The sequence below is a fragment of the Canis lupus genome, chromosome 26 (assembly GCF_048164855.1).
Source record: "Canis lupus baileyi chromosome 26, mCanLup2.hap1, whole genome shotgun sequence".
Lineage (NCBI taxonomy): Eukaryota > Metazoa > Chordata > Mammalia > Carnivora > Canidae > Canis > Canis lupus.
In genome coordinates this window covers 33,803,115-33,825,230 of record NC_132863.1, presented here as the reverse complement: position 1 = coordinate 33,825,230, position 22,116 = coordinate 33,803,115, and the positions used below count along the sequence as shown (strand labels likewise).

Below are 22,116 nucleotides of genomic sequence, written 5' to 3'. Positions count from 1 at the left end.
TCTAAGGGCAGAAGGGCACAGACTATGAAGTACAGAGCAAATGCTTACATAGCACTTGCCACCTGCCCAGGCTTTACAACCATCAGCTCACTGAGCCTTCCACAATAACCGCATGAGCCTCATTTTACAGAGGAGGAAAATGAGGCACAGAGAGGTTAAGTGACCTTGGCCAAGGTCCCCTAGCTAGTAAGTGCTGGAGCAGAGATTCGAACCCAATCTGTCTGGCTCCAGACTCTATCCTCTTAGTGATGTAGACATGATGATGATATAGACAACAGCACAGCAAGCGGTTATCAACCCAAGCACTTTACATGCATCATCTCATTTATCTGCACAATAATCATTTTTACTAGAGGAGGAAGGTGAGTCTTGGAGATGTCAAGTCCTTGATCCAAGGTCACATCTTCACCCAGGAGACTGAGGCACAATCAGAGGAGCTCAAGAAAGCCTATAATGCCCTGCTATCACTTAGTTTATCCTAAATATTCATGGGAGCTTTACATAAAATTCCTTAATATGCCCTTGCTTCCATTGCTATAAATATTGTTTTAATTTTAAAAAAATTTAAAGATTTTTATTTATTCATGAGAGACACACACACACACACACACACACACAGAGGCAGAGACATAGGCAGAGGGGAGCCTGATACGGGACTCGATCCCAGGACCCTGGGATCACGACCTGAGCCAAATGCAGCCACTCATCCCATGAACTACCCCAGTGTCCCAAATACTGTTTTAATTTATTTACCATTGAGCAAACAGATGCACCAGGAAGATAAGCTTCTGTATTTGTCCTTCCTCCCCCATGTGATGCTATCAAGGACTCCTGAGCACATCACCCTTTCAGATAGATAAGCCTGGCTCTTGAGGAATCAGTGTCCTTTCTTCTACCAGATAATAAAAGTTCTGTGGCCCAGGGGCTTCCCTTTTGGCTTTTGGAACTATGTTTTCTACCAAGTCTCAGTTGCCATATTAGCCTCCCTGATCACCCTTCCATGAATTCATTTTAAAAAGATTTTATCTATGTATTTGACAAAGAATGAGAGAGAGAGCGAGCACAAGCAAGCAAAATGGCAGGCAGAGGGAGAGGGAGAAGCAGGCTGCCTGCTGAGCAGAGACCCCAACTTGGGACTCAATCCCAGGATTAGGCCTGAGCGGAAGGCAGACACTTAACTGACTGAGCCAACCAGGCACTTTGAAATTTTTTTTTTTAAGATTTTATTCATTCATTTGAGAGACAGAGAGAAAGAGGGAGGGAAGGACAAAGGGAGAGAGGAAGAGAGGGAGATGGAGAGAGGGAGAGAGGGAGAGAGAGAATCTGAGTTGGGGAGGAGGGGCAAAGGGAGAGGGAGAAACAGACTCCCCATTGAACAGGGAACTCGACTCTGGGGGAGGCTGAATCCCAGGACCCCGATATCACGACTTGAGCCAAAGGCAGATGCTTAACTGACTGAACCACCCAGGCACCCCTCCATGAAATTTTTATTCCTTCTTTTTCCTCAAAGTGTGTTCTTGTTCACTATTTTTTACAAAAATCAAAGCAGGATATGATGTGTCTTCAGGGAAAACTCAAATGTCTGAATTCAGGGAAGTAAGGCCTTAGAAATTTGATCAAGAAATTTGGAAAATCTTGTCCCTGTAGAGGCTGCTTTTAGGCAACAGGCTTGAGCAACAGAAACTTGAGCAAGGCAAAATGGCCCACAGTGACCACTGACCTGACAAAAACAGGCTCATTAACAGACCCAACTTGAAGTAGTCACCATCCCTAACTGACCAATTACAACCAAGCACAGTTCCTAAGATTACTCCCCAAAAAGTACAATTTTGTCCATCCCCATACTCCACCCTATAACTATAGCTACTCACCATTGTCTTGTGGCAGATAATTTCTCCTTATGGCAGCCCTGTCACTGCTCTCTTACAATGTATTCAATAAATTTCTATCAACTTTTTCTGCCTTGGGTGAATTCTTTCACCCCAGGCACTGGCACTGTCAGCCCCCACCCATTTGGATGCCCCATAGGCCCTCTCTGTGTCTTCAACCTAAATGCATCTCAGAAGCCCATGTCACAGCAGTTGCACTCAAACGTGTATTCATTTTCTCAACAAATATTAATTGTGCACCCACAGTGTGTTAGGCACTTTAAGTGGCATCAGAAATACAGTGATAAATAAGATAGACATTGGCCTGCTCTTTGCATTTTCCACCTAACAATACATCTGGGAAAGAGTTTCCTATCAACGCAGGTCTAACCCGTACTGTTTAACAGTCTACATTGTATGAATGTGCTGTAATAAGTTTAACTCCTATTAACAAATATGCCGTTTCTAATATTTTGTTATAAAAACAATGCTGCAGGGATCCCTGGGTGGCGCAGTGGTTTGGCGCCTGCCTTTGGCCCAGGGCGCGATCCTGGAGACCCGGGATCGAATCCCACATCGGGCTCCCGGTGCATGGAGCCTGCTTCTCCCTCTGCCTGTGTCTCTGCCTCTCTCTCTCTCTCTGTGACTATCATAAATAAATAAAAATTAAAAAAAATAAAAAAAAAATAAAAACAATGCTGCAGCAAAAATCCTTATTCATACAGATTTGTGCATGTTTGAGTATAGTATGTATGATAAATTCCTAGAAGTGGAATTGCTAGATCAAAGACTATGTCTCTGACCAAGTTCCCTCAGAAGAAACTGTTCCAATTTACACTCCTCACTAACGATCTACAAAAGGGCCCATTTCCCTATACCCTTGCCAACTCAGCATATTTTTAAACATTTTTTTTTCCTTTTTGAATCTTTGGGTGAAAAATGATATATTGTAGTTTTTATTTGCTTCTCTCTTTTGAGTTATTATAAAAAATTTTTTCAAACATATGATATAGCAAAAAAATAGCTCAATCAACACCCATCTATCCATCACTTAAATACAATCATTGGTTAAAACTTGCCATGTTTAATTTGGGAAGGAAATTGAAGGGGCTTGAAGTATTTTGTAACAAATTATAGGCATCATGATATTTCATCCATGAAATACTTCAGTATTAGATACTTTAGACCTAACATAAATCATTTTCTTACATAAACAATACACTCTTCAGATTTAAAAATTAAATTTCTTTGTAAATCTTTTCTCCCACAATGTCAACTCATGGAGACACTGGGCCAGTTGTCTTGTACAATGTTCCACTTGGGGAGTCTGCTTGGTCATTGTGGCACCTCTTACCTTGTCGTACTCTCCTCTGTTTCCTATAAATTAGTACTTAGGTCCAAAGGATAGACTAGATTCAGATGAACTATTTGGGGGCAAAATGTAACTAATCCTTCATGGGTGATGCTACCTACTTAGTTTCGTCTTGCATCCAGAAATCCACAATATCTTGATGTCCCACTACTAATGATGCCATGTTTAAGTGGTGACCACCACTCTCCATGTTAAATGCCCATTTTTCCTCTTCCCACCAGACCCTTATGGGTATCTGGTTTCTCATTCACTGATGGTCCTTGGGTGAACCAAGTTATCAGGTGCTGTCAAATGATTTTCTAATTCTGTCCTTTTGTATGCCTTTATCAGCTGGCATTCTTTGAGTTTCATCTTTTCAAATGTTTCAAGTCCATTTTAATTTCTTTCCCAGTGAATTGTCTGTTTCTGTGGGGACCTGGGCAATTATACCACAATGTGATGAGTGCTGTGCCAGGGTAAGAGCCTGGAAGGGGCACCACCTGGGCGCTGGACATGCCAGGAAAGGCTCTCAGGAGCTGGTGGCTCTCAGGAGCTGGTATAGTTTCCTCTGAAGCAGATCCTGAGGCAAGAATTCAAAGACAAGCAGTTAATTTGGGAGAAGGAAATTCTGGGAAGCAAGTGGGGGAAAAATACAGACAAGAAAGGCAGCAAAAAAAAAAAAAAAAAAAAAAAAAAAAAAAAAACAAGAAAGGCAGCAAGGGGGGATGGGATCCCTGGGTGGCGCAGCAGTTTAGTGCCTGCCTTTGGCCCAGGGCGCGATCCTGGAGACGCAGGATCGAATCCCACGTTGGGCTCCCGGTGCATGGAGCCTGCTTCTCCCTCTGCCTGTGTCTCTGCCCCCCTCTCTCTCTCTGTGTGACTATCATAAATAAATAAAAATTAAAAAAAAAAAAAAAGAAAAGAAAGACAGCAAGGAAGGTGTATTGTCAAGCAAGTTAGCACCATGGGTATCTGGAGCTTAATCCCTCAGGGAAATTCTGAGGCTGGTGTAAAGTGCCTCCGGAGGAGGAAGAAAGCCAGGGTATTTACACACCAACTCCTGTCAGTCATTGTTGGAAGGCTGCTCCTTGCAGGGAGCAGGCAGTGTTAATTTCCCAGCACTTCAGGCCTGCCCTGAGGTTGGCAGAGCTGCTTCCAGTGGTTACAAAAAAGCCCTCAGGCCATAAATGCGGGTGCTGCCAACTGGGGGTCAGCGATGGGCACAGAAATGGTAAAAGTAGGGGACACAGGGAGGGCATTACCAGCATCTGCTCAGGGACCTCTAAGCAGAGACTTTAAGAATGAGAAGGAATTAGCCAGATGGAGAGATGGAGAAAGGGACACATGCTCCAGGCAGAGGGCAGGTGTAAAGGCCAGAGGTGACAGTGAGGGTGGAGAGTTTCAGGGACCCATGGATTTTTATCTAGCTGGAGACAGAGGTGAGAGATGAGGCTTGGTGGTCATACCAGGCCTGCTAAACCACCTTTAGGAGTTATCACATCATGCTGAGGGTACCGGAGAGTCACTGGAGGGTTTTAATCAAGGAAATAGCGTCCAGTTTGTGTGCTAGAAATTTCAAAACGCCTGAAATACATATACTGAAATTCCAATGTGTTAATTCACACTGGAGTCTAGCTGTTCCTTGCCAGTGATGGGATTACTCCTGCCCTTCCTTCCATAAGAACTAGGGATAGACTCAGCCACCAAGAGGTTGCCTTGAATGTGAACTCCGTGCACAGTGAGATGGGGAGCCTCTTAGGGAACTTCTCACTTGGGCCTACTACTGCTAGATTATAATACACGTTATAACAACATCTATGAGGGTTTCGCATGTGCCAAACACTGTGCTCAGCATTTTTTATTTTTTTTAAAGATTTTATTTATTCATGAGAGACACACAGAGAGAGGCAGAGACGTAGGCAGAGGGAGAAGCAAGCTCCCCGTGAGGAGCCTGATGAGGGACTCGATCCCAGGACCCCGGAATCAGGACCTGAGCCAAAGGCAGATGCTCAACCACTGAGCCACCCAGGCATCCCTGCTCAGCACTTTTTAGTCATTAACTCAGTTGAACTGATACTGTTACTATCCTGATACTGCCAATGGGGAAACTGATGCTCAGGTGAATGAGGTTGTTAGCCCCAAATCAAGTGCTAACATCCAAGTCCATAGAAAATGGAGTTGTTTTTTTTAAAGATCTTATTTATTTATTCATCACACACACACACACACACACACACACACACACACACACAGAAGCAGAGGGAGAAGCAGGCTCCATACAGGGAGCCCGATGTGGGACTCGATCCCAGAACCCCGGGATCTCACTCTGAGCCAAAGGCAGATGCTCAACCACTGAGCAACCCAGGTATCCCAGAAAAGGGAGTTCTAAGAGCCACACAATAGGGGATTAGATAAAATACATCGTTATCATAGAATAATTTATATCCACTAAATGTGTAAGGGTATAATGTAAAGGTAACAATTATATGAGCTACTCTAAAACTTCTACTTAGCGAGGATACTATAATATTTAAAATATAAACATTAAAAAATACAGGTTACCAAAAAAGTATGTACCATTCAATTTTTAAAATATAAAAGTTATAGAAGAATAGTCAGTAAAAGTGGTTACATGGTAGGGTGCCTAGGTGGCTCAGTCAGTTAAGCACCTGACTCTTGATTTCAGCTCAGGTCATGATCTCGGGGTCATGAGATTAGGCCCTGCATCAGGCTCTGCACAGAGTCTCCTTGAGATTCTCTTTTTCCTTTTCCCTCAGCCCCTCCCTCAGCCCCTGCTCGAGTGCTCACTCTCTCTCTAATAAATAAATAAAATATTTTTAAAAAGTGGTTATGTGGTTATATTACGCTGAGTGGACACAGATAAGGGGGGATCACAAATGCCTTTTTCTCTCTCAGTTGGATTTTCCAGTTTTCCTTCTATTATGGACTGAATTGTGTCCCCACAAAATTCCTCTGTCAAAGCCCTAAATCCCAATGTGACTGTATTTGGAGATAAAGGAGGTCACAAGGGTGGGGTCCTAATCCTTTTTAAGAAGACAGTCTCCTCAAGCAAGCACCAAGGGAAAGCCATGTGAGGACATGGTGGGAAGGCAGCCGTCTACAAGCCAGAAGAGAGGCAGAAACCAACCCTTCTGGGACCTTGATCTTAGACTTCCAGCTTTCAGAACCATGAGAAAGTACAATTCTGCTAAGCCAGCCCAATTTGTGGCAGCCTGAGCAGATGAATACACCTACAATGGAACTACATGATTTACATCTTTTAAAAAGGATCCGAGCTTGGTTTTATGTTTTTTTTTGGTTTTAAAAAGATACTGCTTGACTTCTTGTTCCCCACTGGGGGCAAGCCAGGCCTGGGAAAGGAGAAGGAATGAACAGGGTCTAAGTGTCCTTTAGCATACTGCTTTACAGAAATCCTGCGACAAGTGTCCTAATGTCCACACTGACAGATGGGAACATGGAGGCTCAGGAAACATGAACTGTCTGACCCGCAATCACCAGCAGGGAAGCAGCAGAGCTGGGGTTGGGATCAAGGTATATCTGATCCCCAGATACACCTGAGCCCTTTTCTCTGCAGACGACTGCCTCCATATAGAGCAGATGCTGAACGGGGTACAGCCATGGGTAGGCTGGGGTGGGAGTGGAGGACATCCTTCAGTTTGTAAGGATCACTCAGGAGATTCTGTTTCCAAGTTTTGGGCAGGATGAATGGTTCTCCCAGAAGTTAGAAGTCACCTTAAGAAATTCACTGTGAAAACTCCTAACAGTGAATGCATCTAATGTCTACATCCATTACAACAGGGCCTACTGGCTTAGGAAGCTACAGGGACCCCCAAAATGCCATAAGGGTGTGGTGGAGACCACGGCAGATTGGTAGAGCATGTGTACCACCTAACATACAGTTGCCTGCTCCTTGTTCCGGCCAATTACTCCTGGAATGGATTGCAAGCATGGCCACCACTATTCCAGGTTTTAAAGAACCTGGAGATCCAGATGTTCACATGAAATCTATTTTAAAATATGTTAAGAAAAAAAAAAACTGGCTGGTACAGAAATAACAAAACATATTTGTGGGTTGGATCTAAGCCCTCATATTGTCAGTCTGCAGCCTCTACATGAGATAATTTTTGCCAGTCCTAGGGGCAATATGTTAGTTAGCATAGCAGTAGCTACTGTAAGAGATAAACCACCAAATCACAGTGTCTTTACACAGTTTTTCACTCACATAGTCTAATTAGCAGGTGGGGGGGTAGGGCAGGGAGTTCTCTGCCAACTTTATTATGTGGCTTCCAAGATCACCCAGGCATTGCTATCCAATGGGCATTGCCATCCAAGCAGAGGACCTCATGGGAGGTTTTTATGGGTAGCAGTCCTCCTTACTTATGCCCTCGTTTCATTGGCCAGAATTTAGTCCTGTGGCCACTTCACCAAAATGCAAAAGGGAGCTGGGAAATGTAATCTCTGGCCAGTTCCAACAAAAACTGTCCTATAGATTGGCTGTCCAGACCTGTGGGGCAGTTATCTATCTCTGCCCCATGCAGTTACCGTCCTCTCCATTTTACAGATGAAGAAATGAATCTCAGAGACGCTAAGTGACCTGTGGGAAGTCTTGCAGCCAGGAGCACTGTCTTTCTGACTCCAATCCAGGGACCTTTCCTCTACCTCAGTGTTTTCCCAAACTTTCCATTTCGTAAGAATCACCCATGGCACTTGTTAAACATACAAGTTCCTGAATATTCAGGGGAGAGTGTGGTATCCTGTAGTTTCATCAAAAATCCCAGATGATTCCTCTATCAGACTCTGCACCCAGGGCTGCACCTCAGAATCATCTGGGAAGCTTTGTGAAATGTTAATCTCTTGGCCCTAACCTCTAGAAATTCTGATTCAGTGGGTCTGCAGGGAGGGGCCCTGACAGTGACATTTTATAATATTCCCAGGTGACAGTGATGTACAATTTGGGCTGGGAACCTCTGCTCCCATACCAAATTAGGCTGGTAAGTTTTTCAAACTAAAGCAACAAGAGAGAAAGAGAGAGAGAGAGATTATTGAGCCAGCATCTTAGGAACTCTTTAAATGATTCTAATATGTTGTCTAGGTTGAGACCTTCTCAATAAATGGATCAAAAGCCTGAATCAGTAGCTTTGGGGTAAGCCAAACTTTGTATTTCTAAAGCTCTTCCAGGGTATTACGATACCACTGCTCTAGGGCTCTGCTCCTCAAAGTATCCTCTGAAGTATCAGCATATCTCTGCAAGCTTGTACGCAGAATCTTGGGTTCTACACCAGACCTGATGAATGAAAATCCCCAGGAAATAAGCACATGCTCTAGGCACATCGGCTCTTTTTTTTTGGGAAGACAGCATATTAGGGCCTCCAATCAGGGCTGGCTCATTTTCTCTCCATCCCCATACACCCTCCTGAAGCTGCAAGAGGTTTTCTAGTGTCACTAGCATAGTCTGTCCTCAAAGGTCTGGGCCTTGATGCCCCGGTGCCACGGCCATCTGTTCATGGATACTTTGTTTGGTCTGGGCATGCGCATGCTTTGATCAATCAACAGGGGACTTGCAGGACCTTTCTGCCAGGGAAGGACATCACAGGTGCTGGGTACTGTCTTGGGGACAGACTGTGGGATTGGGTGCTTCACCTGAAGACCTAAAGCTCTTTAGATCTGCAGGTTGGAGAAGAAGGAAGACTTGTTTTGTGAGGTTCTGGGACCAATCAGAGGAAGTTACAGGGAGGGAGGTTGAAGTTCAACATAGGGAAAAGTTGCAAACAAGCAGGGGCAAAACTGATGGTAGTAAGCTTCCTGTTCCCCAAAGAGGACAAGCAAAAGTTGAGTGGCTTTCATGCAGGGGCACTCAGAGGCAACATCTGGACAGCATGCAAGCTGGAAAGAGAACTCCCTTCAAGGCTAAGACATGTAGACCCCTCAGAGGCTGTGAGGCTGGGGCAAGGAGAACTCGGGGAATGAGATGATTCCAGGTTCTAATGTGCCAATCATGTGTAAAGGAAGTTTGCTTAAACACAAACATGACTGCTTGTGCATGAAACAATTTCTGTGCTGGTCTCCACTAGTTTGATAGCTGCGAGGTCAGTGGTTGGGCTGCCTGCGGAGTCCACAGCATCTGACACAGATACAACAGCATCTGTCCAGTAAATATTTGTTAACTTAAATGCAAGTGGCTGAACATGATCGTTAATCTGTCTTTCAGTGGTAATTTTTGTATGCTGTGGGACAATTTGGCATCCTTTTGTGCCCTTTAAAGCATCTTTGTCAGGTATTCAAATTGTCCATTTTTCTGCTTGCTTTCTTAATAAGTGCTAATTCTTTTTCACCCAGTTCGTATCTGCATGGCATTCTTTGTCATGGCAAAACAACTCAAAACATTCTAAGCCGCCCATGAAGAGGGGTTGTTAAATCATTCAGGGGCTCTCCTCCACAAAGCCCACCCACCAATCCAAGTCAAGGACCTCTTTTCTGCAAGGATCCCAACAAGATGCCAAAAGCATGGTTTCTGGTGAGTGTTCTCTATGAACTACTTTGTACTTGGTTGTATCTTGTTTTTATTTGTTTTTTTTTTTCCTGTTCTGAACATCTATTGCTTTTGAATAAGAAAAAGTAACCAGCAGGAACTAGACAGGTTTTAAACTCTATTTTAGATCTCTAATTTATTTTAGCCAGTTTTATCTAGTTAGCAATGTTATTATTTGAGAAAATTGCACACTGAAAAACAGAGCAAATGCTTCTAATAACTACTTAACAAGGAAGCTGAGGCCCAGAGAAATAAAGTGATTTATCTGTCCCAGGACACATGAGGCAAGAGCAGAACTCAGGCCCTGACTTGCAGACAGGTGTTCTTTCTTATACATCATTTTCTTCCCTTCCCACTGTGAACCTCTTACTGTTTTCCCTCACTAAATCAGCAAGGCAGGGGTGCCTCGGGCATTTACCTCCTCACAGGTTCGATATTTCATTTCACTGACTGGATTTGTGTAGATTTCAGAGCCAAGAGAGCCATCAGACAAGGCAGCCTCCACATATGCCTTTGCTTACTGGAAAACCACAACAGGCTACAGATCCAATGCAAAGAACTTCTGGAAGAAGCCCTGTTCTTGGCACCAGGACCAGGAGCTGTCTCCCCATTTTGAAGTCTGCTATTGGGCGATCTGCGAAGGCTGCGGGCAAGTCTGTGCCATTTCTGCCACATGGGATATTTTCTTGGGAGTTTCCAGGATTACTGAGAAGTTCTCCATGGACGTGTCCTCCAGTCTGGCCCTGGCTTCTCTGAGCCAAGTGAAAGGTGCACAGAACTTTTCCAGGAGTCTTGCCATGATGAGCAGGGCTTAGGACAGGGCTCCATAGCTTTTCCATTTGATAAGGATTCAGCTGAGAGAATGTGAAAAGCATTCATGCTGCACCAGAACCTATGCCAGCAGATTCAGGCTCTGCAGGAGCACCAGGGGCTTGGTTCAGCTGTGACAGGCTGGAAAATTCACAGGGTGAATGGATCTCAGGTTTCACAGCTGAGAAATGAGCATAAGTTTTTGTTTTTTTTTTCTTGGCATCTGGGCAGATGAGTCCATGGTGGATGTTCTGGGTGTCCTAAGGTTAGCTGCAGAATACATTTTATTTTGGTGTCCTGGTCTGTGATAAAGAGTATCTCTGGGCTAAGATGATTCTCCGAGGTGGAGAATCTAGGTCTAGAATTCTAGGTCTGGGTGTCCACTAGGAAAAGGTGCTTTTGAAGTGCAGTAGAGAAATTCTGAAGGCCAGAGGATGAGAGACTTGAACCTGAAGCACTGACAGGTTCTCAAGGCCCACACTAAAGAATTCTTTTTACTCCTTATCAAGAAAAGACAAACAGGCACTTACATGACTAAATTTTAAGAAAAGATTGCATAGTAATAATCAAAGAGGTATGGATTAAAAAAAAATCTGTGGCTTTTCAAGAAAATTATAAAAATAACACATATTCATCATAACAATTTCAAATAATACATAATCTAAGAAGTAACTATAACTCCATTCTCCTGGAGAGGTACAACATAAAATAAGGTATCGTTTTTCAAACTATCAGATAAGCAAGCTTAAAAAAATGGTAATCTAAATTGAACACCAATAAAAAATAAATTAATAAATAAAAAATAAATTTAAAAAATGGTAATCTCCAGCATCAGCAAGGGTGGAAGCCAGGGTTTTTTGACCTCAGCACTACTGACATAATTTTTTGTGGTGGGGGCTCTCCTGTTTATCATAGGATTCTCAGCAGCACCCCAGGCCTCTACCCGCTAGGTACCAGTAGCATCTCCAGCACTAGCTCCCAGGCTACGACAACCAAGAATGTCTCCAAATACTGTCAAATGTTCCCGGTGGGTGGGGTGCAAAATGACCCCCTGCTAAGAGCCCTTGTAGGCAAATGGACAACTCAAACACCTTTGGTGGGAGGGGTATCTGGCAGTATAACATACTTAACAGATACTAAAATTTGTGTCCTGGGGCACCTGGGTGGCTCAGTTGGTTATGCATCTGCCTCCAGCTCAGGTCATGATCTCAGGGTCGTGGGTTGAGCCCCACGTGGGTAGAGCCTCATGTTGTCCATGTTCTGCTCCCTGCTCAGCAGGGAGTCTGCTTCTCCCTCTTCCTCTTCCCTCCCCCTACTTGTTTTCTCTCATTCTCTCTCTTTTCTCAAATAGATAAATCTTTTTTATTTTTATTTTTTTAAAAGATTTTATTTATTTATTCATGAGAGAGAGAGAGAGAAAGGCAGAGACACAGGCAGAGGGAGAAACATGCTCCATGCAGGAAGCCCAACGTGGGACTTGATCCCGGGTCTCCAGGATCAGGCCCCGGGTTGAAGGCAGCACTAAACTGCTGAGCCACCCGGGCTGCCCAAATAAATCTTTTTAAAAAAATCTTGTGTCATAAAGAACTTCAGTTCAAAATACACTTACAGGGGTACAGACTTGTTGGACAAGCACTAATGACAATAATGGTTAATGGTGCTAGTGGTTAATGCAGCATTATTGGTAACAGTCTAAAAACTGGTAATGATCTAAATAACATTGGCAGGAAATTGGTCAAATATCTGTCTACCTACTTACCTATCTATCTGCAAAACACCCAGACGTAAAACTGAATTAGGCAGCTTTGACATAAAGATGTCTTCAGGGCAGCCCGGGTGGCTCAGTGGTATATATATATACACACACACATATCAAAGTCTGTATGTTTCTAAACTCTGGAAGAAAAAAAAAAAAAAACTCTGGAAGAAAGTGCACTAAACCACAAACTGTGGCTATCTTTCTGTAGAGTAGGATGGAAGGGTACAGGGGGAACATCTGGGATTTTCCATCTCTATATTTCAGAATCATATCATTTTACAACAAGGACACTGCAAAATAATAAAGATAAAGATGAGAAGTAGAAAAGAAAAAAAAAAGAGAAAAAGAAAGGAACACTGGTTGGAGTCCTGACTGCTCTTACCTGAAGTAAGAAAACCTGGCTTAAATGCTTGCCCTGCACTTCAAAGGTCCCAGGCAGCATCAGAGGCACCCCGGCACCAGATCTTCAAAGCAATTCTTCTAATTGGCAGAGCGGGGTAATTATTTCCATCCTGCAAATGGGGAAACTGAGACTTAGGGGGTGCCAGGATTCACCCAAGGGCCTATCTCTCCAGAGTTCCAGGGACTACCCCCACAAAGTCACAGGAGCAGGTCCAGCCACAGGCTCCCATAAGCATGGATCTAAGAAGCCTGCCCTGTTCAAGTGCTCCTACTTACGGCCTCTACTTCTTCGACTCTTACTCCTTCAAGCAAAGCTGGTATTATTCCTCCCCCAAGATTATGTTCCTCCTTCTGGCTCTCCTTCACTGAAGGCATCATTCTTTAGGAAGAGGAGGGATTCGAGATCTTACTCTGGCACTCACCAGCTCAACTAGTGGCTTCTCCTCTCTGGGCCTCACCTGTAAAATGGAGACAAATGTACCTAACTCCCAGAGTTGTTTTTAGGCTCAAAGGAATCATGTTTGTGAATGCATTTTGTAAAACAGAAGGCACTTGAAAATATTACTTTTATTTTAGCAAAAGAAAACTCTAGCTCTCTTCCTATGGGGGTATTTCAAACCTGAAATATTGTACAAAGATTTGCAATACATTGCAGTATGTTGAGAGGGTCACAGAGAGTTCTGAAAATGGGTCAGTCCATCTAAGCTAGTACCTTACCTGAGCCAGGTTCCCCTAGGACCTTTTACTGGGCTTGGGGACCTGTGCTGTCACCAGAGAGAGGTGCCAAAATGCTAAACATCTTAGGGCAGAGGAGCAGGGAAATAAGAAAACCCAATGGAGTGTATTGTCAGTACCATGGAGTAGATTTCTACTCACAGGAAAACGGACTGGGCGAGAAGCAAGTTAGTATGTCTGTCTAGGGCTTATGGGAGTGCTCAGTTAATTTATTACCATTATGAAGAGTAATGTATACAGAAGCACCTGGGGCAAGGTTTCATCTCCTCCTACCCCAGTGAATTGTGGTAAAATTGACCTTGTCAAGAACAGCAGCAACAGTGGGCAGACTTAAAACAAGCTCATCTCACAGCTGGAGACGGTGTAGTGAGGTGGGCCCTGGGAGTATGTGATTGATAACCTTGCCTTTATGCAATTTCTCAGGACATTACTGGAGACTTTAAACAGCTCATCCCTTCTTTAGGCGTAAAATTCTATTCTATGAAAATAATCAGACTCATAGTCAGATGTAGATACAGACACACAGAGACACTTTTATTTTTTTATTTTTTTTTTAATATTTTTTTCTTTATTTATTTATGATAGTCACACAGAGAGAGAGAGAGAGGCAGAGACACAGGCAGAGGGAGAAGCAGGCTCCATGCACCGGGAGCCCGACGTGGGATTCGATCCCGGGTCTCCAGGATCGCGCCCTGGGCCAAAGGCAGGCGCCAAACCACTGCGCCACCCAGGGATCCCCCAGAGACACTTTTATATGTACATATACACATAAACATTTTCAGCTCAGAGTTATTAGAGCAAACATACATACCCCAACTGCCCAAAAATAGAGGAATAGTCAACTACAGAAGAAATTATGAATATATTTAAATGACAAACTATTACACAGTCATTAAGATCATGTTTTTGAGGACTACTTTGTGACTTGGAAAATGCTTACAATAATTAATGAAAAATAGTAGAATATTAAACTGTATACGCTGTTTATTAGCAATTAACACACATACATTTATAATAACATTAGCAGCAAGGATGTACTGGATGCTATAAGCCAGGCAGTGTCCTATCCCATTATTCACACAGCCCTCTCCAAGTCCTCTGAGGCGGGTACTATCATTACCCCCATTTCTCAGAGAATACATGAAGGCACAGGGGCTTGGGCAGCACGTCCAGGGTCACACAGAGGAGTGGGGATGGTGGGGCCAGACTGTTAACAGAGCCAGTATGGCTCTTAGGCACTCTGTGGCACTGCAACAAAACGCTCACAGCGGTCATCCCCAAGTGCTGGGGCTGAAGAATGCATACTTTTCTTCTTTGTATTTCCCACATTTTCTATAGAGGTATTTTCTTTCATTAAAATTAGCTTTTACTTAAAAAATAATATATTAACACATTAAAAATATTTCCGAAGTACAAGGGGTATGAAATCGGGGATCCCTGGGTGGCGCAGCGGTTTAGCGCCTGCCTTTGGCCCAGGGCGCGATCCTGGAGATCCGGGATCGAGTCCCACGTCGGGCTCCCGGGGCATGGAGCCTGCTTCTCCCTCTGCCTATGTCTCTGCCTCTCTCTCTCTCTCTGTGTGACTATCATAAATAAATAAAAAAAATTAAAAACAAAACAAAAAAAAAAACAAGGGGTATGAAATCACCTAGGAGCCAGATAGATGGGAGGTGGTGAATCAGATCCGATTTGATCCAATACAATAGGATGGGAAAGGCCTGAAGACTAGATTGAGGGGCAAAGATACCCATTGATTTCTGAACACATCTCATTTTTCCAGGTGTTGTGGGACATCCATGGAGACAGCAAGCAGGACATGAGACACAGGTGTGGTGACAGGGGCAGAGGCATGAGCACCTGATGGTCAAGATGGTCATTTTGACATGAAGATGATTGTGAGCTGAAGGCCACTAAGACTCTGCGGGCTCAAAAGAAACTTCTGCCCCTCCCTTAACCATGCAGAAGAATCTAGACTGGGGCTTTCCCAGAATGAAAGTTACCAGCAGAGATCAACTTTATGTGAGTGACCCATCTGTATGGCAGGACAAACATCTAATTACCAACATTTGTTTTTCTTGTCACCATGAAGTACACTCCTTTCCTCTGAAGTTCCAGGTTCCTGTCCCCTTCTCTTTAGTTCAGGATGACATTTGCCTGTATAGATTTCCTGCAATGTACACTATTAAATTTGACTTTTTCCTCTTAATATGTCCCAGGTCAATTTGATCTGTCCCAGGTCAATCTTAGTCCAGCTAGAAGGACTCTTGAAGGGGATAGGAATTCTTGCTCCCTGACAGGGGACATACGGGCTGAAGATCTAGATGTGGTGTCAACAGCACGCAGATATATCACCAAAGCTGTGGAAGACATTTACTGTTTCTGCCTGCCTGTTCCCTCTATCCCTTTCTTTGGGTAATAGCGACCTATCTTTTCCTTTGGAGAAACACCCTACCAGACCTCTGTAGTCTTGGTGAGAAGGGCAAAATGCCTGGCTCTCCAAGAGGTGGGCACATCCATCAGGCTAAAGAACATTTCTTGAGGTCAAGAACCTATACTGCTGTTGCAGGTAATTCATGATGCCTAGTAAGCCTGCAGTGCCCCAGCCATTTAGCAAATGGCCTTTGCTGCTTGGGAGCCATTGCTCAGCTCTGAATCTGAAATTCAGAAGCTGCCTGGGAATTCCTGGCAATTGGTAGAGGCTCTGGTCTCCAGTCTGAGAAGGTCTGGTTGTTCAGCGTTGCTGTCTGTTGAGGGATCTTTCTGATATCCTTTCCAAGAGAAGCACAGATTTCTCTCATGTCAGACACAGCATCATCCTGGAAGAGCATGTAAGACAAGAGGAGTGGGAGAGGTGAGGTCCTTGAGGACCAGCAACTGGGCAGAGGAGGAGCAGCTGAGATCATGACCCTGGGTGCAGGGCTACAGAAGCCAGAAGGGGACTGGAGTTAAGGAGGTCATGTCCAGTGTCAGACAGTGCTCAGAACTCAAGCAACAGAAGACTGAGAAAGAAGTCACTGGATTCAGCAACAAAGAAGTTACTTGTGACCTTGGCAAGAAGTGTTTCAGTGGGGATGGAAGTCAGACTGTGGTGGGCTGAAGAGAGAGAGAATTGAAGTAGTAGAGATACCATGGTTCTAACGGGGAGGAAAGGACAGGAGCTTTAGAGGGGATCTGGGGAGAAGAGGGCTTTTTGGGTTTGGGTTTTTTTCCCATTGCTTTTATTTTCTAAAAGATGTGAAAAGATATAGTATGTGTCTGCATGTATGGAAAAATGGAGTGAGTACGAGAACAAGGGCAAGATGAGAACCAAAGTGTTATCAGAGTAAGGACTGGTCTCAGAGAGAAGGGGCAGGAATGGCTGTGGAGATGGGCCAAGAGTAAAGGACCCGTAATAAGACCTTATTTCCAAAGCCTTCCAGGAACACTGGTGTACCTTTCTCGTGAAACCTTTACTTTTTCCCTCAGGCAGAATCAGACACTCATGAATGTGTAAGCAGAGAATGAAGAAATACTTTAACAAATTAGAGCTAAATGTCAACGCTCAAGAGGGAAGATGGGTTAAGAGACCATGCAGGGCAAGGAAAGAATTCTTGGAGTTAGGCTGAGCCAGGAAACTATAATACAACACTTCCAATGTAGAATAAGTTGAAGATTTATCAAGACTTAACACAAATTTAAAAACTCAAAGCAGGCATTGTGAACTGGCAGATAAAGTATGAATGCCTGAGGCTTACCTCCACAGCCTTGGAGCAGGGCCTCTTTACATTTCTGGTCGTTGTTTTACATGGGTAATACACTATAGATTTCAATGGGCAGAACAGGAGGTCCAGGCTGCCCCCACCGAACCCCGCAGATACCCCAATGGGGCTGCCCCACAGATCTCTCATTTAGAGGAACCTCCCTGCAGGCAGGCAGTGAGAGCAGCCTTCAGCTGCACTGCCTTGGTCCAAATTCCGGTTGCACCAGTTACTAGCTGTGTGACCTCAGGCAAGTTACTGTGCTTGTCAGTTTTCTCATCTGGAAAATGAAGATGATAATGGTATGCTCAGGAGACCATAGAGAGGATTAGACGGAGTTTGTTGACACACAGTAAGGGCTATAAAAGTATGAGCTTCTATTATTATCCTCCATTTAAATGTTCTCCATTTGTTCCCTGCCAACTGGATTCAGTGGGGTGACATTAGAAATAGGCAATAATACCTAATCAGTGACTCAAATCAGAAAGCAGATTTTCACTGTCCACTTTCACTCACTGCTCATCCTGTTCGCATTTAATCTTTCCTTGAAGCCTGATGTCTTCCACTTTCAGTCTGCTACCTTGCTCTCCAGTCCTACGGGCCACTTGCTCTTTAGATCACTGCCTACTCAGGCTGGGATCACTGTGCTATCCAGGTTCTAACCCAGATAATTGTTCTCTAAAATAAAATGGTCATTTCTCTTCTCCTCCATAGTCCCCACGATTCTGAAAATACTACCGCCCCCCTCCTCCAGCCTCTAGGATGAAGACCCTTCATGATGGGATTCCTGCTATCACCTGCACTTCAAGCTCCTTATGCCCAAAACTAAACTCCCCCCATTCCCCAAACTTACTGGCTTCCTGGGTTTCCCTCCCTAGTGAATGGTGCCACCTACTGGCCACTCACTCATTCAGGCCAGGCAGCTCTCTGACTAGCAAGCTCAGTCGAATCCCGCTGAACTGAGATGCTGTGGATGCCTTAGATGCCTCTCTCCACTTCAGCCACTGTTTCAGTTCCAGCCTTCATTTACATTCATTCAAATGTCTTCAAACTAGACTCTCTTACATTCTCCTCCCTCCTCATCTACTTTCTAAGGGGCTGCCAGAGTGGTATAAATGGTCTCCTGGCACATTACTATTTTGCTTAAGAACAAAATGCAAGCTATTTAACAAGATTCTCTCCTTGATTTCCCTTGGATTCTTTCCAGTCTCATCCTCGTCCCTTCCCACTTCCCACGTCAATGTCTGACTTTCAAAACCCAGTTTAGACAGAACCTCCTCCAGGAAGCCTTGTCTGAGACATCCCCCTGAGCCTCCAGACCAGACTAGGCAACACTTCTGGGTGCCCACATGACATCCTGTGCCTCTGCTTATACATAGCACTGGGAAATTCGCTAAATTTCTGTGGAAGGAAGAGTGGGGGTTGAGGACAAGCAAGGCAACCTGACACACTGCAGTCCCACAGCACAGGTCAGGATGCAGCTCTTTTCCCTATCCCAGATCTCTACAAGGACACCATGCATTTTCTCCCCACTACTGCACTGTAGGTATAATCAAGACAAAAAAAAAATGCTACTAGGACACAGCTGTCAATTATAAGACACAATGATTTTCTCACGGTGCTAAACTGTGGGAAATACTATCTAGGAGTCAATGAGAAAAGTAGTGATAAACAAAAGGGACAGTCTCTGCTCTCCTGTCACTTCTATCCTAGTGAAGGGCGTGGCAACGGAAAGATATTGTCAGGTAGTGGTAAGTGCTATAATGAAAAAGCCAGTTCAAGGGACACAGATGAAGAGGGCTTTTGGGGTAGCCAGAAAAGGCCCTGGTGGGGAACCAATATGAGCAGAGACATGAATGAAGAGAGTTGTGCATAAACAACGTTCCCAGCAGAGGGAACATCACATACAAAAGACCAAAGAGTCAAATCTGCCTGATAAGTTCAAGAACAGGCAAGTGCAGAACACAGTCCCACACCGTAGGCAGCAAATTTCCTCAAGCCCAGTGTATTTCCCAGGCGAAAGCAAGTATGCCTGATTTAGTTAGGGTGTGAAAAGGGAAGACAGGGATCCCTGGGTGGCTCAGCAGTTTAGTGCTTGCCTTCAGCCCAGGGCGTAATCCTGGGGTCCTGGGATGGAGCCTACCCCTCTCTCTCTCACTCTGTCTCTCTCATGAATAAATAAATAAAATCTTAAAAAAAAAAAAAAAAAAAGGGAAGACAAGTTGAGGCTGAGAGAAGTGGCCTAACTCAGTGACCAGGAAGGTGGGTGTGGAGTCAGATGGCCTAGATTTGAATCCCAATTCTGCCACTTACAAGCTGTGTAACCTTGGGTGAGTTATCTAACTTCTGATCCTTAGTTTACTAAGCTATAAAATGGACAAAATAAAAGCAACTGCTTTGCAAGTTGGTTACAAAAATTCAATGAGTCGGTCCTTGTAAATCAAGATACAAATGATCATTATCATCACCATCTTTTACTCCAGTCATTTTTATACTTGTAATCAAGGTAAGGAATAACATATTTGAGACCTAGGAACATTTAAGACTACTATTCCAGATTACCAGCTGGTAGGATGGCAGCCACATTATTGGGAAAATAAAATTTTTTTTTAAGGTTTTGAACTTGCCTTCTCCAAAGTTATTTTTGAAAATTTATTTATTTGAGAAAGAGGGAGAGGGAGAAGCAGACTCCTCACTGAGGGGCTTGATTCCAGGACCCTGGGAACATGACCTGAGCCAAAGGCAGATGCTTAACTGAATGAGCCACCAAGGCGCCCCCAAAGTTATTTTTTTAAATAAGTTATCTTCCTATGTATATTGTGTTTGTAGTATAATTTTATGAAATTAAGTCTCCTCTATTCAGTTATGATACATGAAATAGGAAGTACTGAAGGAATTTTGTATACAGCTACCATAGCTGATTAAATATTACAACATGCAGTAAATTAATACCAAGTTAATTTCCTAAATATACAAATTCTGCATATAAGCTCGGGGCTTTTTTCCATGGTTGGAAAGACCCCATGTTGCTAATACAGGAGGCATATCTAGCTTTTTATTCCCTCAGATGAAATGTTTTGCAGCTTTTCTATCTCATTCTGTCACGAGGTATCACACAATGAGCCAGGCCTGTGTGTAATGACTTGAAATTTCAGGCCACAGCAAGTGGTATGAGTTAACAGACTTGGTAGGTATTCCCCAGAGGTTCTCACTTTCCAAATACTCCCTGAGTAATGAGCCATTCTCAGAAAGCAGCTGACTTTATGATGGAGATGTGCTTACTTGAAGCACTTAAAATTTTTTTGGTTAGTATTTAATGCCTTAATGGATGGAAATAAGATAGAATGAAGAATTCACCAAAACTGTGTTTAGTACCTACTAACCTCCAGGAACTGTTAGGATTTGGGGATTCGTTACTGATCTAGATATAGGCCTTGCCGTCAAGTATGTGGGAGTCTTATCTGAAGGCGTATTTTTTTTTTGAAGGAGTATTTTCACATGACAGCTTAAATACACATATTTAGTCATGATGCAACACACTTTGCAACTTCTGAGAAAAATAAAAGCACCATATTTTCCTCTTTTTTATTCTTTTCTAAAAGATGTTGGGAAATGGGCAGCAGTAGATGGACAGGCTTTTGAGACAGATTAAATCCTGACTCAGTCACTTACTAGCATTGAGTGACAGGCCAGGGACAAGGAAGCTAGAACAAGTGATCTGGAATCCCAGGCTTCCTCATTTGTAAAATGTATGAAGTCACAGGAATATCAGGCTGCCCTACCTGCTTTATTTTTAACAAGCTTATACTAGGACATGTAGATTCCATTCCCAGGGATGGGTCAGGTATCCCAAGGTCTGGCTATAATTAAGTTAGATTAAACTATTCCCAGCAGCCTATCCAGTTAGATGACTACACCTGAGTATCAAGGAGTGGGAGTGGGAAGACCCAGTTTTGGCTCAGGTAACAACCCTCACCCTACCTAGTGTTGGGCCAGAACCAACTCTAGCCAATTCTATCGAAGGAAGCTATCTTCCTTTTGATGTCCTTCCCTGGCAGAAAGGTCCTGCAAGTCCCCTGCTGATTGATCAAACCATGCGCATGTGTCTTATCTCTCTTTCTCAAATAAATAAATAACCAGTCCCGGGGACGGAGGGAGGCTGCAACTGTGGCACCCATCACCCCTTCTCTCTCATCTGAACAACTGAGTCCTACAAATGCAAAGATCCCTTAAAATAACCTACTTAGGTGAACGGCTCTATAAACCTTGTTGCAAGATTTAGTGCGCACGTGCATTTCTCTGTCGAGTTCTCACTAGATTTTCCAAGGAGTCCATGCCTGAAAAAAAAAACAAAAACAGATTCGCTGATGAAGTCCAAGTTCCTCACTTAACAGTCGCAGAAACCGTGGCCCAGACAGGTGAAGAGCAGTCGTCTCGGATCAAACAGGGGCATTACAGCCGTTCCGATTCCGGCCTCACGGTGATGGCCCTGGCCGTGTCTCCTACCTCTCCGCTCCTCTGCAAGGCCAGGACACGAGGGCCTGCGCCCGAGCCGGTCGCCGGTCGCCCGGTTCCTTGGCACCAAGGAGGGTCGGGCCACGAGCTCAGCGGGGCTGCAGCCTCGCCGAGGTCCTCCCACTCCGGCCGCGGAATTTCCGTTGCCATAGCGACTCCAGGACCAGCACCAGGCCCCGGAGACCCTGGGAAGCGCGGCGGCTGGACCACGGCGAAGAACAGCGCCTACTCACTCACCTGACACAGAGGAAGCGGGCACGCCCCAAACCCCGGTCCCGAGCGAACCCACGGAGGACCGAAGACCCAGCGAGGAGAATAACAGGAAATGACGTGAGCGCACGTGCTTCCGAGAGGGGCGGGCACAAGGCGTCGGAGAGGCACGGCCGGCG

At 44.3% G+C, this 22,116-nt stretch overlaps 1 long non-coding RNA gene across 4 annotated transcripts; it reads right to left on the bottom strand.

The window, feature by feature from the left end:
• Positions 1–9,874: 9,874 nt before the first annotated feature.
• LOC140618499 (uncharacterized) lies at positions 9,875–22,112 on the bottom strand. 4 transcript variants are annotated; one of them, XR_012018623.1, is made up of 6 exons: positions 21,965–22,110; positions 21,456–21,549; positions 13,017–13,198; positions 12,721–12,850; positions 12,339–12,475; positions 9,875–11,079 (listed from the first exon to the last, which is right to left on the bottom strand). It is a non-coding gene; the product is annotated as an uncharacterized lncRNA (long non-coding RNA). The 4 variants fall into 4 exon arrangements; XR_012018625.1 differs by having other exon boundaries at positions 9,875–10,849; XR_012018624.1 differs by having other exon boundaries at positions 9,875–12,475; positions 13,163–13,198; positions 21,965–22,112.
• Positions 22,113–22,116: the final 4 nt, after the last annotated feature.